The sequence below is a fragment of the Microcaecilia unicolor genome, chromosome 4 (genome assembly GCF_901765095.1).
Source record: "Microcaecilia unicolor chromosome 4, aMicUni1.1, whole genome shotgun sequence".
Taxonomy (NCBI): domain Eukaryota; kingdom Metazoa; phylum Chordata; class Amphibia; order Gymnophiona; family Siphonopidae; genus Microcaecilia; species Microcaecilia unicolor.
In genome coordinates, this window is record NC_044034.1 from 355,105,939 (window position 1) to 355,122,530 (window position 16,592).

Consider the following 16,592-nt stretch of genomic DNA (forward strand, 5'->3'; position numbering starts at 1 on the left):
TGCTTTAATCCATAAAGACCTTTGTTTAATTTACACACTAGCTGTCTTTGTTTTGTATTTATGAAACCTGTTGGCTGTTCCATGTACAAGTCTTCAGTTATATCTCCGTGAAGAAACGCTGTTTTCACATCAATGTGTTTGACTTGCATGCCTTTTGAGACTGCAATGCTCAGAAGTGTTCTTATTGTCGTGTGTTTCACTACAGGTGCAAACACTTCATCAAAATCTTCTCCATATTTTTGAAGATATCCCTTTGCCACTAATCTGGCTTTATACCTTTCCACTTTTCCTTGTGCATTCCTTTTTAACTTGAATACCCATTTGCATCCTATAGCTTTCTTGCCAGGAGGTAATTTTGTAAGAATCCAAGTATTATTTTTATCCAATGCATCAATTTCTTCTTGTGCAGCTTTATGCCATTCAGCAGCTTCTTCTGCTGGCATTTTCTCAATCTCATCCCATGTTAAGGGCTCTTGAGCTTCTGCTGACTTTGTTAGGTAAGACAGTCTTGGGGGTGGAACACCTTTGTTTTCCCTGGATGAGCGTCTGACAACAGGTTGGTCTGACCTTTCCGCATCCTCTAAATCTGAGAGTCCTTCTCCAATTGATTCCCCTTCTCCAACTGTACTGTCTTCTTCAATGATCCTTTCTGTGTCTGCTTCCTCTGTCTGTTCCTCGTTAGATACAGATGAGTTGCTTTCAGACATCTGCCTTGGTATGGCATTTATATACACTGGCATGTCTATTATGGTTCTAGTTTCATATTCTGGATGATAAGGCTCATCTGGGATAATCCAGCCTTTATCAACCCTTTTGTTTTCATCAAAATATGTAACATGTCTTATGCCAACAATGCCAGTTTTCAGATTCAAAATTCTATATCCTTTGTGTCCTGGAGTATAGCCAACTAAAATGCCCCTTTCTGTTGTGGAATCCAGCTTATGCCTTCTTTGCTTTGGTACATGAGCATATGCTGTACTTCCAAATGTTCTTATGTGTGACAGGTTTGGCTTCCTACCATGCCATGTCTCATGTGGTGTGCGCTCAGCGCCTTTAGTTGGCATTCTGTTTTGTAGGTACACTGCTGTGAGAATGGTTTCCCCCCATAGTCTTTTAGGGAGATTGCTATCTGACAGCATACATCTGGTCATTTCCACAAGTGACCTAAATTTTCTCTCTGCAACAGAATTTTGCTCTGGTGTATAAGCTACTGTTGTGATATGCTGAATGCCTTCTTGTTCTAGAAATGTGCGCATGCTTTGTGAAGTGAACTCACCACCATTGTCGGTCTGAAGAACCTTTGGTTTTCTTTCAAATTTATTGCTCACCATGGCTACGTATTTCTTCAGCATGTCTGTGACTTGACTTTTCTCTTTCAGCAAATAGGCCACACAATATCTAGAGAAATCATCCAAGAATATTAGCACAAATCTGTTATTTCCCAATGATGGGATATTAAACGGTCCACATAAGTCACTGTGTATTAAGTCCAGTACTTTATTACTCCTATTTCCTGTGTATGCAGGAAATGAGGGTCTCACACCTTTTTGAGTAACACAGTCTATGCATTTCTCCATTTTACCAGCATCTGCACTTATCTGAATGCCGGTGGCCAGTTGCTTACTGTAAAGATCCTGGATCACCTTAGAATCACGATGTCCCAGGCGGCGATGCCAGATTTCCAGACTACATTTACCATCATTCTTCCTTACTTGCGCCATATGTGAGGCTTCACCTGAAATGCTCAGTTTATAAACATCATTATGCATAAAAGCTTCAGCATACACTTCATCATTTTTAGAGATTGTGCACTTACTGTTTTCAAAATGAATCACAAATCCCTTCTTATCTAATGTAGATACACTAAGCATATTGCAAACTGCTTGGGGAATATACAAGACATCACTTACAGGAATTTCTTTAACTTCATTAGACACTTTGCATTTTAAGAATCCAATACCTTTTGCTTGGATCTTAGCAGTCCCTGCGTTTGCAGTTTTAAGAATACCTTCCTCTGGACACATTTCCTGAAAGAAATCCTTACAATTGGTTAAATGGCATGTGCTCCCTGAATCCAAAATCCAAGTACTTTCATTTGAATTATTATTTACCATAGTCAAAGATTTTTCTGCCATTAGAAAGCCCTTGTGTTTATCTTTGTCCTTCATACATTTCCTGGTTTGAAAATTCTTTAGTTCCATTGGCTTAGGTGAGCTAGAGGGAGTGTTTTGTGTTTCCTTACACCATTTAGATACATGTCCCTCCTTTCCACATGAGTAGCAAATCAGCTTGCCCTTGGGTGGAGTTTTCCCATAGCTCCGCCTTCCTCTGTTCTTTGCCAAGAAATTTGTTTCATTTCTCTCTGACTGACTTTGAGAACACATCTCCTCAGAATCATTTATTATGCATTCCTGCCTTAGTTTTGATGTTGCCTGTTCAAAAGATTGCCCTTCAATGGCCTCATTTACAGACCTAAAAACATCAAACTTCTTTGATAGTGAGGTAAAAAGAAATGCTCTTTTCAATGCATCACACATGGGAATTCCAGAAAGTTCTAACTTTTGAAATGAAGACATAAGATGCATAATGTGATCATTACATTTACTTTTATCCCTTAATTTGGTTTCATTCAATTCTGCCAACCAAATTGGTTGCTGCTTTGCATATGTAGTTGCATACATAGTTCTCAGTTTATATAAAATGTCCTTTGGTGTATCTTTTCCCTCCACTAATATGGCTTGTTTCTCTGAGAGAGCTTCCAAAAGCATGCACTTCACATAATAGTTTGCATTGTCCCATTCAGCCATATTTTCAGCTGTTCTGTCTTGGTCTAAGCATATATTTAATCTTTTTGCTCGAAGGAGACATATGAATCTTAATTCCCACTGCTGATAATTAAACTCAGTTAATCTAGGCACCTTGAGAGAATAGAACAATGGTGAATTTCTTCCCTCAGCCATTTTCTTAGCCTTCTGTCTGCTGTGTGGGGGGAGAGAGAGAGACAGACTGAATCTTTCCTTTAAAACTTAAGAGAAAAATGTGGCCTTTTTTTCTGCCTGGTAATATTTCTCTTCTTTTTCAATTCCTGGACCCTGGGCCCATAACCCTTTTGTTGGATTATTTGTAGTAAATAATTAGCAGATTTTAGTACACACAGCTTCAGCTTTAGAAATGTTAATTTCTTTCTTCATCTCTCTCTCATTCACCCCTGAATAATTCACTGCTGAGTCACTTTAAAGTTGAAGTAACAAAACATCTGTTTACTCACAGTTTGCAGTTAGATTATAATCAGACAGGCTTATATATATACATATTACTATACATTTGTATTATCAGCTCCTTCCATGTGCTTAGATGGTAATGGATGCTCACACCACCATAGATCCTCTCAGGTTAGGAGAGATCATGAGCTCCATGTGCTCCATGTGCTGCATCTGCTGCATCTAACCCCCAACAGGAAGTTGCATAGCTGTGTGACCTCTCTAAGTAATTCACATCAGAGGTCACAGAGTAATCACAGAGAAATAATAGGTGACAGGCAATGCATGAAAAATATAATACATTCCAACACTTTTTTCTCCACCATCTTTCATAATTGGGAGTCTACATTCACCCTTGAACACTTTTGTCATTGTAGAATCTTTAAAGACTGTGGTGATTATATTCTACATAGTCCATAATTTAGAGTGATTTCAATTACCCCAATATTGACTGGATAAATGTTACATCAGGGAGTGCCAGGGAGATAAAATTTCTAGATGTAATAAATGATTGCTTCTTGGAGCAGCTGGTCCAGGAACCGACAAGAGGTTGAACAATTTTGGATCTTGTCCTTGTTGCGTGCAGCACATAGTGTGAGAGGTGGCAGTGTTGGGTCCCCTGGGAAACAGTGATCATATGATCAAGTTTGAGCTACTATCTAGGACGAACCCACAAAAGAAATCTACTGTAGCTGCATTTAATTTTCGAAAGGGCGACTATAATAAAATGAGGAAAATGGTTAAAAGAATTGGCTTCAAAGGTTAGAACACTACATCAGGCATGGATGTTATTAAAAAATACCATCTTGACAGGCCAGACCACATGCATTCCACGTATTTACAAAGGTGAAAAGAAGGGAAAATGACAGCTAGCATGGTTAAAAGGTGACATGAAAGAGGCTATTACAGCCAAAAGAATGTCTTTCAAAGAATGGAAAAAGGACCCAAATTAAGAAAATAATTTAACATAAGCACTGGCAAGTAAGATACAAAGCATTAATAAAGAAGGCTAAAAAAGAATATGAAGAGAAACTTGCCACAGATGCTAAAACTCATAGTAACAACTTTTTCAGGTACATCAGAAGCAGTAAGCCTGCGAGGGAATCCATGGGACCATTAGTTCGCGAAGGAGCAAAAGGGGCACTCAGGGAGGACAAGGCCATAGTAGAGAAACGGAATGAATTCTTTACTTCAGTAATTACGGAAGAAGATGTAAGAGTTCTGCTTGTAACCGAAATGGTTTTCAAGGGTTATGATGCGGAGGAACTGAAAGAAATCTCGGTAAACCTGGAAGATGTACTGAGCCAAATTTACAAATTAAAGAGTAGTAAATCACCTGGACCAGATGGCACACATCCAAAGGTACTCAAAAAACTCAAGCATGAAATTGGTGATCTGCTGTTAGTAATATGTAACCTGTCATTAAAATTGTCTGTAGTACCTGAAGATTGGAGGGTGGCCAATGTGACGCCAATTTTTAAAAAGGGTTCAAGGGGTGATCCGGGAAATTATAGACTGGTAAGCCTGATGTCAGTGCCGGGCAAAATAGTGGAAACTATTGTAAAGAATAAAATTACGGAACACATAGACAAACATGGATTAATGGGACTGAGTCAACATGGGTTCAGCCAAGGGAAGTCTTGCCTCACCAATTTGCTTCATTTCTTTGAAGGCATGAATAAACATGTGGATTAAAGTGAGCCAGTTGATGTAGTGTATCTAGATTTTCAGAAAACTTTTGATAAAATTCCTCATGAGAGATTCCTGAGAAAATGAATGAGTCATGGGATAGGAGGCAAGATTCTGGTGTGGATTAGGAATTGTTTATTGAACAGAAAACAGAGGGTAGGGTTAAATGGCCATGTCTCTTGAAGGTGAACAGTGGAGATCTGCAGGGATCAGTACTGGGACTGGTGCTATTTAACATATTTATATATGATATGAAAATCAAAATGATGAGTGAGGTGATTAAATTTGCAGATGACACAAAACAATTCAAGGTTGTTAAAACACGTGCAGACTGTGAAATATTGCAGGAAGACCTTAGGAAATTGGAAGACTGGGCAACCAAATGGCCGATGAAATTTAATGTGGACAAATGCAAGGTGATGCACACTGGAAAGAATAATCCGAATCATAATTACCTGATGATAGGGTCCACCTTGGGGGGGGGGGGGGGGGTCAGCATTTAAGAAAAAGATCTAGGTGTCATTGTAGATAATACGCTGAAATCTTCTGCTCAATGTGCGGTGGCAGCCAAAAAAGCAAACAGGATGCTAGGAATTATTAGGAAAGGGATGGCGAATAAGTCCAAAAATACTATAATGACTCTGTATCGCTCCATGATGCAACCTCATCTTGAGTATTGTGCTCGGTTCTGGTCGCCATATCTCAAAAAAGATATAGTGGAATTAGAAAAGGTTCAAAGAAGAGTGACCAAAATGATAAAGGGGATGGAACTCCTCTTGTATGAGGAAAGGCTAAAGAGGTTCGGGCTCTTCAGCTTGGAAAAGAGATAGGTAAGAAGAGATATGATTGAGGTCTACAAAATCCTGAGTAGTGTAGAACGAGTAGAAGTAAATCGATTTTTTACTCGTTCCAAAAGTACATAGACTAGAGGACACTCAAGGAAGTTACATGGAAATACTTTGAAAACAAATAGGAGGAAATATTTTTTTCATTCAATGAATAGTTAAGCTCTGGAACTCTTTGCCGGAGGATGTGGTAACAGCGGTTACATAAGTACATAAGTATTGCCAAACTGGGAAAGACCAAAGGTCCATCGAGCCCAGCATCCTGTTTCCAACAGTGGCCAATCCAGGTCACAAATATCTGGCAAGATCCCAAAAATGTAGAAAACATTTTATACTGCTTATCCCAGAAATAGTGGATTTTCTGGGATATCTAGGTTTAAAAAGGTTTGGACAAATTCCTGGAGGAAAAGTCCATAGTCTGCTATTGAGACTGACATGGGGAAGCAACTGCTTACCCTTGGGATTTGTAGCATGGACTGTTACCACACATTGGGTTTCTACCAGGTACTTGTGACCTGGCTTGGCCACTGTTGGAAACAGGAGACTAAGCTAGATGGACCATTGATTTGACCCAGTATGACTACTGCTATGTTCTTATGTTATGGGAATTTTGTTTTTCAAAAATGGACCAAAAAGATAAACACACATTGGCCTGACCCAGTATGGCTACTCATATGTTCTATGTTCTTAACGCACTAGCCGGATAGTGCAGGAATGCCCACGCTCCGCTCATGACACGGTTAGAGTGTGACAACAGAGAAATTACTGCAAAACACTTTAATGCATCTTGAAATAATCCTTTTCTCATGTGTAAATTCTTAATGCTCTTTAGTAAAAAGACCACTAAATCTTCAACATCTAGCTCACATAACGGAGAGGACAGGGGCCGACTACATTTTTTAAAAAGTAGTACAATTAAAGCACTTGCATCTGTCTAATCTGCCAAACTAACAGTCCCTGTGTTGCCCCAACAAGAGGAATAAGGAAAAGAAAACGAAAGAACGTCTGAGACGTTACCAAGAAACTTTTCTAATTTTAATGGGTCAGACCATATAACTATTCCTTTTAAAAGAAACAAGACACTCGAAAGGGAACCACAAACCAAAAGTGGCTGTCACAGGAAGAACTTGTGACTGTAACTGAAGAAAGAGTGAGCCGCATCATGGAGTACCTGAATCATCTGACCACAGACCAGTTTTGCAATTTTCCCTTATGAGAATACCTGCAAGGAACACAGGTGCAAAATGCCTGTGTAAATGCATTTACAAACCAAGTCCACCACATACAAATATAAAAATCCAAATATATATCCCTAGCCTGACATGCACCAGAAGCACCTCCTTTATTCCAGCTACATGTACATGCCTGGGGGAAACCTGTGCTTGCTTTTAACAAAGGGGGAAGGGACAATTTTCTGCCCGAACTGTCTAGCCAGCTAGCTGCTTTGTTACCTGATTAAAATACCTCTGAAATATGGCAGAAATTGTCCACATGAAGTATGAGGCTCAAACTCAGAGGTTGTTGTTTTGGAGGGGGGGGAGGGGGGGAGGGGGAGGGGGTAAATGTTAAAAAAACGATGGGACAGACATGATGTAAGATATGTTGCTGTAACAGAAATGTCAGTATGGATATAAATTGTAAGCATTTAATATGTCTGAATTGAAGTCTGTTCATCAATAAAAACCGTTTATACATAAAATACCTCTGAAAACTGTGCTCCTGATAGGCAGGATAAATGAGAAAGGAAAGAGAGAGAATTAATACTGCAAGAGAAAGCAAAAGAGCTGAGACATGGGCATGCGAATGTTTAAGAACAAGCTAATGCCTGCTTTTTTAATAAGTCACTCAAAGCAGCTCACTTTCCTCAAGCATGATAAAGTTAGTTTCTTTTTCTCACTGGTTATATACAGCTGTTTGGATACTTAGGCATCTGTAGCTCAGCACATAGTAAACAATGACCTTAACATTAAAAAAATGGCAGCAGTTTGAGCTTTATGTACATCGGCCATTTTAACAGACTGGATTTTTATTCCATTGAACTCAGATGTTTGGATAGTACCCTCCTCACACCTACCCACACCCATCCTGTTAGAATATCAATGAAAAGCTTTGATGTCCCCATGCATACCCCCACCCTCCCACTCTGTCAGACTGTCAAAGTAATGCTTTGATGTTTCTCTTATATATACTATCTGCTACCACATTTGCTTATTTCCGATCTGACGAAGAAGGGCAACCTTCGAAAGCTAATCAAGAAATGTATTAAGTTATGTCCAGTAAAAAAGGTATCATCTTATTTTCTTTTCCATGTTTTATTTTGTTTGATTTCTATAGATTCTACATGGAATGTTGCTATTCCACTAGCAACATTCCATGTAGAAGTCGGCCCTTGCGGATCACCAATGTGGCCGCGCAGGCTTCTGCTTCTGTGAGTCTGACGTCCTGCACGTACGTGCAGGACGTCAGACTCACAGAAACAGAAGCCTGCGCAGCCTTCTACATGGAATGTTGCTAGTGGAATAGCAACATTCCATGTAGAATCTCCAATGGTATCTATTTTACTGTCATAGTAATGCTTGAATGTTTTCACTTATATACACTGTCAGCTAGCACATTTGCTTATTTCCGATCTGAGGAAGAAGGGCAACCTTCGAAAGCTAATCAAGAAATGTATTAAGTTATGTCCAATAAAAAAGGTATCATCTTATTTTCTTTTCCATGTTTTATTTTGTTTGATTTCTATAGACTCTACATGGAATGTTGCTATTCCACTAGCAACATTCCATGTAGAAGTCGGCCCTTGCAGATCACCAATGTGGCCACGCAGGCTTCTGCTTCTGTGAGTCTGACGTCCTGCACATACGTGCAGGACGTCAGACTCACAGAAACAGAAGTCTGCGCAGCCTTCTACATGGAATGTTGCTAGTGGAATAGCAACATTCCATGTAGAATCTCCAATAGTAGCAACATTCAATGTAGAATCTCCAATGGTATCTATTTTACTGTCATAGTAATGCTTGAATGTTTTTACTTATATACACTGTCAGCTAGCACATTTGCTTATTTCCGATCTGAGGAAGAAGGGCAACCTTCGAAAGCTAATCAAGAAATGTATTAAGTTATGTCCAATAAAAAAGGTACAAGAAAGCAAAGGGGCAGACGATCCGCAAACTCCAAAGTGGAAACTGTACAAAGCAGATCGTTAATAAACCAAAATATATTTTATTGATATGACGAAGATAAAATATGCATACAATAGCCCATATGCATATAATAGCCCGACACAGGCCGTGTTTCGTCCAACTGGGCTGCTTCAGGGGCTAAAAAACAAGATAATAAATAAATAATAAGTGGTAGATCTAAACATCTAAATAAAAACCATATAATGATGACATAGAGTGATAACATAGAAATAATATAAATTAAAAAAGGCGACATTAAAAATATAATCAAATGTAAACTTATAACATGATGTCTGCAATTTGAATAATGAGTTTGTGGGATTTTGATGTTATAGACTTTAATGTTATAATTTATATGTGACCATATTTTCAATGTCATTTGGCTCTTAATGTTATAAGTTTACATTTGATTATATTTTTAATGTCGCCTTTTTTAATTTATATTATTTCTATGTTATCACTCTATGTCATCATTATATGGTTTTTATTTAGATGTTTAGATCTACCACTTATTATTTATTTATTATCTTGTTTTTTAGCCCCTGAAGCAGCCCAGTTGGGCGAAACACGGCCTGTGTCGGGCTATTATATGCATATGGGCTATTGTATGCATATTTTATCTTTGTCATATCAATAAAATATATTTTGGTTTATTAACGATCTGCTTTGTACAATAAAAAAGGTATCATCTTATTTTCTTTTCCGTGTTTTATTTTGTTTGATTTCTATTGATATTCCATTGAACTAAACCCCCTTTCTCCAAACGCTAAAAGTTGTTTCCTCCGCTGAGTTGTATTTCTAGTGAAATCTAGCACAATAATTATTCTTACATCATTCAATCTCAGCTCTGTTGTCTTCAGGCCTTGGTCAAGACCTCCAGCACCTCTGGGTATCTGAGCACCTTTGAGATGAAAGGTTGCAGATCTTTCATTGTGTCAGCCCAGAGACTGGGAGGAGTGGCCTGGTGGTTAGGGTGGTGGACTTTGGTCCTGAGGAACTGAGTTCAATTCCCACTTCAGTTACAGGCAGCTCCTTGTGATTCTGGGCAAGTCACTTAACCCTCCATTGCCCCATGTAAGCCACATTGAGCCTGCCATGAGTGGGAAAGCGCAGGGTACAAATGAAACAAAAATAAATAAATAAAAAATTCAATGTGCTCATTCCACCTCGAATGGGTATCTGAAGGAGAGATTCATCAGCTAAGGTAGGATCGGAGGCCTCTATAAACTCAACTGGCTGCACCTCCTCCATACCTTCCAGGAGCCCCAGTACTCTGATATTTTTCCTCCTGCTTCTGTTACTCACTTCCTCAACCTCCAGTTGCAGCTCTGTGACCTTGGCTCTGTCCACCTGCCACAATTGCTCCTTACCTTCTATGGAAAACAAACTAGCAGATCAGTATAATATCCAAAAGACTTTATTGAAGATACCGTGTATGAGACAATGCCCGACACAGGCCGTGTTTCGCCCAACAACGGGGCTGCGTCAGGGGCTATAATGAACAACAAACATATTAAATATAAAACATATCAAATTATAAAACATGAAAATTTCATGTTTTATATATAAAACATCAATAGAAATTAAAATGTACATATGAAACATGAATTATGAGTATGTCCAAAAAATATATAAAACATCGATATAAACTGTAATGTACATGTAGAACATAGACATGAATTATAAACATGGAGAGTCCCGTTTAATTAAAATATTAAAATATATACGGTAGACATATACAATAATAGAAATCAACTGTTCATCAAAAATATAATATAGAGATGCATGTAAATATACATAAAATATATAAATATAACAACAACCAACAGAACAAATATATTCCATATATATTGCAATTATATTATAAAATACCAGCAAAAGAAGAGCACGATCATAAAAAGTAGTCCATAAAATGGGTTATAAAACCATTGGAAGATCAAAAAAACAATGCATGAACAAAAAAATAATAAATAAATAAAGTAATTAATAAATTAATAAAGGATTTTAAAAATGTATTTTAATACAAGATTTAAAAAATTTTTATTTTAATACAAGATTAAAAAATTTTTTTTAACATTAACAAAAAATTAAACAAAAAATTAATTAATACAAAAAATTAAACAAAATATTCAGGACACCTACCTAGTCTGTATCTTTCTTGAATAAGAGCGGCTGAAGGAAGAGGAACGAATATATAATTACAAACGTATAAAAATAATGAAATGACAGCTCAAAAGTAATGCAGAGTTATTCTGACCACTTTCCTGAATCAGTGGTTTAATCACACTCAATTCCTGCACGACCAGCTCCATTGCCCCTTCTAGCTCATGCAGCACCACCATCTTAACCAGCGTCAACAGTCTTGTTTCATATTTTTCCCCCTCTCCAAGGCTCTCAACATCATGTTGCATCGGCAGAACATAAAATTCAGAACTTTGAAGTGCTACAACTGTCATTTGAGACGTATTGATCAGGGAGGATCATAATCTTAGGCATCCATTTTGACATGGTTTCGTTTATCGTTTATTCATTTTACTATACCGTCTCAAATTGTAGTTACAAAACAAAAACGGTTTACATGTTAATATAAAAGTAGTGATAAAAAACATAAAAGAACTCCATCAAATTGATAGGAAAGCAAACTAAAACAGCCATAGATAAAACACCAACTTGGCTAAACAGCCATTCATAACAAATACATGACTAACATATACATTTTACTGCATAATCAATACTACCTAGTGTTGCCGTTTTATCACAGATTATTTTCGACCGTCTCCTGGAATAAGTACGTTTTCAAAAATTTTCGAAATTGAATGTAAGACTCTTCCAATCTAAGATGTTTCCATAGAGAGGGGGGCCAAGAAAAAAAATGTTGAGTTTCTAGTGGACTCCCATCTAGCCTTCTGTGGTGATGGGATGATCAGTCTGTTATCTGTAAGTGAATGAAGATTTCGCCTGGGCAGGCTCCACCACATCTCTGTGTGAGATTTGTGTTCAGGTTCCTCTAGCAGTTTTAGTATTTGTTCTTTGGATTGCTTCCCAGTGACTTTTCAACAACAATGGCAAATAGTAACATAGTAACATAACATAGTAGATGACGGCAGAAAAAGACCTGCACGGTCCATCCAGTCTGCCCAACAAGATAACTCATATTTGCTGCTTTTTGTGTATACCCTACTTTGATTTGTACCTGTGCTCTTCAGGGCACAGACCGTATAAGTCTGCCCAGCACTATCCCCGCCTCCCAACCACCAGCCCCGCCTCCCACCACCAGCTCTGGCACAGAACATATGTCTGCCCAGCACTATCCCCGCCTCCCAACCACCAGCCCCGCCTCCTACCACCGGCTCTGGCACAGACTGTATAAGTCTGCCCAGCACTATCTTCACCTCCCAACCACCAGCCCTGCCTCCCAACCACCGGCTCTGGCACAGACCGTACAAGTCTGTCCAGCACTATCCCCGCCTCCCAACCACCAGGCCCGCCTCCCGATCTCGACTAAGCTCCTGAGGATCCATTCCTTCGGCACAGGATTCCTTTATGCTTATCCCACGCATGTTTGAATTCCGTTACCATTTTCATTTCCACCACCTCCCGCAGGAGGGCATTCCAAGCATCCACTACTCTCTCCGTGAAAAAATACTTCCTGAAATTTTTCTTGAGTCTGCCCCCCTTCAATCAATGAGAGCACTAGTCACAGCACAAGGAGGAAATGTAGACAATGAAGCCCGACCGCTGCTCTAAATTCTTAGCACTCAAAACCAAGAATAACTGTAGAGGCCTAGGTAACATTTCCTTCTCTTTTGAGTGGCATTAGCATCAATGAGAAACATTTTAACATTACAACACAAAGCAGAACTAGAGAGGGTAATACAGTATACACAAAAAACATACAAAGAAAAAAAGCACAACTGGGCCTTCAAGGTTTAATATCAAGATACGCAAGTGGGGGGGGGGGGTTCAACTCCCCTCCAGAGAGATATAAAATCAAACATATAAACGGCAAGTGACCGACTCACCTGCAAATACACAGTAGAGACTTCCCTCTCTGTCCCGCCCTCGCGTCAAGACGTGATGATGTCAGAGGGCGGAACAGAGAGGGAAACGGAGTTGGAGTCACTGTCGGACGCTGCCGCCTAGAAATGAACATCGCGTGCACCAACCTCCACCCCCATCCCCGCCGTCGCTCCCTCCCCCCTCCGTGCCGGGCCCCCTGCACTGACCTGACAGTGCCTCTCACCTCCGTGTGGAAGCGCTGCAGGCAGCAGCTGAGCGATCGGCTGCTGCCTGCAGCGCTTTCACACGGAGGTGAGAGTCGCTGTCAGGTCAGTGCAGGGGGCCTGGCACGGAGGGGGAAGGGAGCGGCGGAGAGGAGGGTAGCTGGAAATCTTGCCCGTTTTTACGGGCTTAACGGCAAGTACTTCTATAAAACGCCCTAGGTCAGTGAAGACTGCCAAAGTAATTAATAAAAACTCCTGTAGAACGCCGATATTAAACCTAGACCCCTGAGGCAGGCGTTGTTTATGCCAAAACACGGCCCGTGTCGGGTCTTATCTCAATAAAGGACTCCCGTTGTCTCAGTCTTGAAGGCCCAGTTGTGCTTTTTTTTCTTTGAACATTACAACACAAAACATATTGGGCCCGATATTCAGAAAATGCTGAGCTCCTAAACTTATGCTCCTAGGTTAGCCTCCTATGTTTGAATCCTATTTTCAGCTGAACATTCATCCTAATTTAGGAGCTTAAAAGTTATGCTCATAAATTTAGGCCTGCCATTCGTTTGGCTAGATTTATGAGCCTAATGCCAAAAATCAGTTTTAAGCACCTAACTTGTTTTTCCTGCCCTAAATCCACCGCTGTTGCCACCCACTTTTCATTCTCCTAAATGTAAGCGTTGAGGGCTAGATTCTATATATTAAGCCTAAAAAATCGGTGCTGAAAAAAATGCCTAAATTTAGGTGTGGTTTATAGAATACGCCTAGTGCCTGTCCGTGTGACTAAATTTAGTAGCAGGCGGTTACGCCAAGTAAAACTTGGTGTAAATGCTTATGCTTAAATTAGGCATGGACCAGGTGTATTCTACAACAACACGCTTTAGAAATGCCCACGAACTGCCCATTCCATGCCCATGGCCACGCCCCTTTTCCAACAATGCACCTTAGAATTTATGCACCTTACTTTGTAGAATATGCTTAGACAGATGTGATTGTAAATTTGAATGCCAATTAGTGTCAAAATTGCTTGTTAATTGGTAATTATCCGCGCTGATTGGTTTGTTAGCTAATTAAGTTGCATGCATAAAGTGATTCCAAGGGACATAGCTGAAAAGGGGAGATGGCCATAGCTCGTGGAACGGGCGGCTTGTGGACGTTTCTAAAATCTATGCGTATTTGGCATAACAGCCCATGTCTAAATTTAGTTGTGTGAATGGACATTTGATATATTCGGCTGAAATTTAGGCATATTCTATAAAGTATGCCTAAATTTAGGCGTACTTTATAGAATATGCCTAGGCCTATTTTTTTTTTTTGCACTAATTTTTTTGGCATGAATCTAGGCCTTTAAGTAAAAATGTATGCACTCAGCTCTAGTAAATTTTCAAAAAGGCCATAACTCTTAAAGAGGTCCTTGTACTAAGCTGTGGTAAGCGCTAGCACGCACGTACCACAACTTAAAATGGTTTACTGTTGGACGTGCTCAGGCGTCCTGTGGTAATTTTCAAATCCGTGCACAAAATTTTTTTAGCACAGAGGGGGCGTGTCTGGGGGGTAGAGAGTGGGCATTTCTGTGCTAATCGGTTAGCGTAATGGGCATAACTCAACTCTTCCGTTGTACGATTCCTCAATTGTGGCTGTGCCACAAGAACTTTATTCTACCACAACATCACTTTGTATTTGTTTTCACCAGATCTGGCAAACGCCTCTCCGGTACTATTCAAGCCACATTGAGCCTATAAATATGTGGGAAAATGTGGGATACAAATGTAACAAATAAATAAGTAAATATTACTTTGCATTAACTGATTAGCACAGGATTAGCACATGAGCCTTCACCGCCTACAAAACAGGTGTCAGTATGTGCTCACGTGCTAATATTTTTAACGGCTACGTACTAATAGCAACAAGTGAAGAGTCCAGTGTACATGTTTAAATAATCAACACAATGTATTAAAATTCCAAATATTCCTTTATTCTCAAATATTATCTTCTTTTATATATAAAAAGTAGTTGAGCATTTAGCATCAGGAGCCGTGCATCAACTTTCTTATAATATCAAACGCTGCATGAAAGAATTGAGGTTTGATAAGATGCAATGTGATCACAAAAATATGTGATACCATTTTGTTTGATATTATAAGAAAGTTGATGCACGGCTCCTAATGAAGCATGTAAAGTGAAACGGGTTTGGCCACCGTCGAGCCATAGCTAAATGCTCAACTATATTTTATATATAAAAGAAGATAATATTTGAGAATAAAGGAATATTTGGAATTTTAATACATCAAAATCTGCACTTTAGTCCACAAAATCATGTACGGCGTAGTCGCAGGAGACATGACAGACCTTATAGACTTACCAATAAGAAACAAAGTCAGATCGTCAAGATCCTACCTAAACCTACACTACCCAAATTGAAAAGGACTGAAATACAAAACAGCCGGCTTCTCCTACATAAGCGCACAACTATGGAATGGGCTCCCAAAAGCTGTGAAAACAATCCACGACCACTTGAACTTCAGGAAATCACTAAAAACCTACCTCTTGAAAAAGGCCTACCCCAATGACCCCACGTAACCCTCTTCACCTACCAACACAGCATGACTATGATTGAACAGGACAACACACAATCTTCATCCATTCCGACCCTCCACTTATATCTCATACGATCACTATGCAACTTTGTATTTGTTATCCACCGACTGGGCAAACGCCTTTGATGGTACTATGTAAGCCACATTGAGCCTGCAAATAAGTGGGAAAATGTGGGGTACAAATGCAACAAATAAATAAATAAATAAATAAATAAATAAATAAATAAAAGAAGATAATATTTGAGAATAAAGGAATATTTGGAATTTTAATACATCGTGTTGATTATTTAAATATGTACACTGGACTCTTCACTTGTTGATGTTCATCTTTTGAGTTAGAGTCACAGTAGCCTTCCTCTTTTTGTGGTTACTGTGTACTAATAGCAGAATTAGCATATAGCCGTTAATTTTTTTTAATTTTAAGAAGTCTTTATTGAGTAATGAAAACAAGACATAGGCAAATTGTACATACAAGAGACACAAAGCTCAAACATTAGGTCAATACAAAGTACCTCCCAAGAAAACTGTTTGTAAGAACAACTTCAAACAATGCTCTCAATGAGGATCACGATAATAAAGAACACTTCCAACTATTTATAAGTATTTCAGGTATAAAATATCCTAGGATTAACCACCCATCCACCCCAACCCACCCACCCCCAAAAAAGGGGAGCCAAGGGAAGAAGGGAGGGAAAAATCCACCCCCACACCCCCCATTGGCACCCCGTCTCAACAAGAACAATTCTGACTGTGGTAAAAATGGCCTTAACGCATCAGAAAGACCCACATAAGGGCACTGAGA